Genomic DNA, 2525 nt, shown 5'->3' on the forward strand with positions numbered 1-2525 from the left:
TATCTCATCATATCGTATCTTATCCTATTTGATATTATTTTATCTCATCTTAATTTATCTTGTCTTATCTTATAAAACAAAGACTCACAGACAGGTGTAAAGGTCTGCAGCCGGGCTACAGTCACGGACGGTGAACACCGCTCCTGTTGATCGCTCACAGTTTTCTATTGATGTTTGAATTTGATTTGATCACAATCATCCGGACGTATTCTCCGTCGGGGCAATGTCGGTCTCTTGGCCTCTGGCTTTCTCGGCCCCTGGTTTCGAGCTAAGACGGACCAGTGGAAACGACCTTTTTTTTTTTTCCACTGGGGCATGCGACCCGAACCTAACGCGCCCCCCCCCCCCCCTCCCTCGTCGCGTGCTGTGAAGACCTTCCATTTTTTTGTTTTTTTTCCGCACTCGCCCACTTCCCTACATCCTGGCACCGAACCGGGATTCCGGGCGGCAGCGAATGCCTGGGTTTAGGGTGTACGGTGGATGTGATTTGCGATGTGTGCAGAGCATGTCATGCCCACCCACATCGCTGCGATGTCAAGACACCAGTATTTATGTCCGCGGGTCATGGACTCCAGAGGCACAGTTGACATTAAGCATAAGCGAGGGAGAGGACGGAGTAATTATAGAACAACACAGATAATTAGGTTGTCGCCGTATCTAATTCTAATAGAGACGGAATACGGGACTTTGGCAGCGCACTTGTAAAGTGAAGGAGGTGAATGGGAATTTCTCACCGGAGTTTGACTTGACGAAGTCGGCCCTGACATGCGACCTCCTCGGGTTTCTTTTTGGGGTGGGGGTGGGGAGGTGGGGTTGGCTCTGCGAAAAATCTTTGCAGATTCAGCGGGAAAAGCTATAAACCCCCGAGGGCGGGTCCACCCCAGGACCCGGCAACCCGCTCGAGTGGGGCCGGCGACGAGCTTTCGCCTTCATCGCAGACGGAACCGCAGCTCGCCTTGTCTTTCTCGCCCACAGTTTTTTATTATTTTTTTATCTTTTCCTAATTTCATCAGGCGGCGAGGTGACAGTTAGTGAAGGCGTGTGACGGATATCCATCGATATGGTGCGGCGTCCGCGGCTTCTAAATCTGTCGGCCCTCGGACGTTGCGTTAAGATCGCCTGTACCTGCTTCCTATTTTATAGGAGTTGGAAATGACATGACAGCCTCTCGCCTAAAAATCGGCCAAAATTGCAAAGGAAGTTAATTTGCAGTTAATTCTGCATGACCCATGCAAGGCTTTCTAAGACGTCTCCGCTCGCGATTGGAAAGGTTCTCCGCAAGAACTCAAAAATCTCTTGACATTTTGACGCTTGGCCGGGACCATGACACTTAACCGCCTGGGCGTCGTAATCCCACGTTTGTATTCTAATTCCGGAGCACAGGAAGCTGCTCTGAAATGGAAGCCCCGCTCACCTGCCGGGGACGGTTGCTGGGTGAAAATGAAAGGCGATCGCGCTCTCGCAAGGCGCCGGCCTGGGGCGCCGCCCGGCCCGGAGGGCGGGGGCAGAGTGGAAGCGGTGGCTCCGGCCATAGGGTGCAGGGGTAGGGTGGCGGTGGATGATGGGTGGTGGCGGCGGCGGCGGTGGTGAGGGTGTAGGCACGGACACGCCTGGCCGGCCTGGCCGCGGTGTCGCTCAGACACTGGCCCTCTCGCCATCCGTGTCAACACCGATGACTTCAGCCGGTGCCCTTGTGGGCTCACCTTGCTAGGAGAGAGGCAGGAAGTGGGATTAGAGCAGTGGATAACTGTGTCATACCTGCACTGGGGGGATTTCTTCTATTAATGTGTGTGTGTGTGTGTGTGTGTGTGTGTGTGTGTGTGTGTGTGTGTGTGTGTGTGTGTGTGTGTGTTTGTGTGTGTGTGTGTGTGTGTGTGTGTGTGTGTGTGTGTGTGTGTGTGTGCATGTGTGTGTGTGTGTGCATGCGTGTGTGTGCGTGTGTGTGTTTACACACATGGAGCGCCTAATACCCCAGGGTTATCTGTTTCATCTGTGTTTATCAAAGAGATCTCCCCCTCCAGGCAGAGCAGTCCAACCACACCGGCCTCCCACAGCACTCAGAACCCAGTCTGGGGTACAGTCGGGCTGCCGTCCCCCAGGATCGTTTCTCTGGATAGTTTTTAAAAAAGTTTTAGTCACAGCCCACAGGGTTGGATTGTGAGAAAATGTATATGAGCCATCCTATCTATGACCTTTTTTGGACCTTATTTGGCCAAGCCTTCATCTGCACCACCCAGGGTGCTGTACATGCAGAGCAGGTGAAATAAAAAATATACAAGATAATTGACGATAAAATATTGATATTTATATTGGTGTATGGAAACTAAAATGTATTGCAAGCCTTTATTTTTGTCAATTTTTTTGATGTTTCAATGTGTGACAAAGTTGGATCTGAATAACGACAGGAACAAAATATAAAATCAGATCTGGTTGTATTGTGAAATGGGTTTTTTTAAACCCGTGGTAACTTTAAATTCTGTGACGTAGCCTCCAGGGGATCTATGAGAGCGCTTCCAATTAGAGGT

This window comes from Zeus faber (genome assembly GCF_960531495.2).
Source record: "Zeus faber genome assembly, chromosome: 20".
NCBI lineage: Eukaryota > Metazoa > Chordata > Actinopteri > Zeiformes > Zeidae > Zeus > Zeus faber.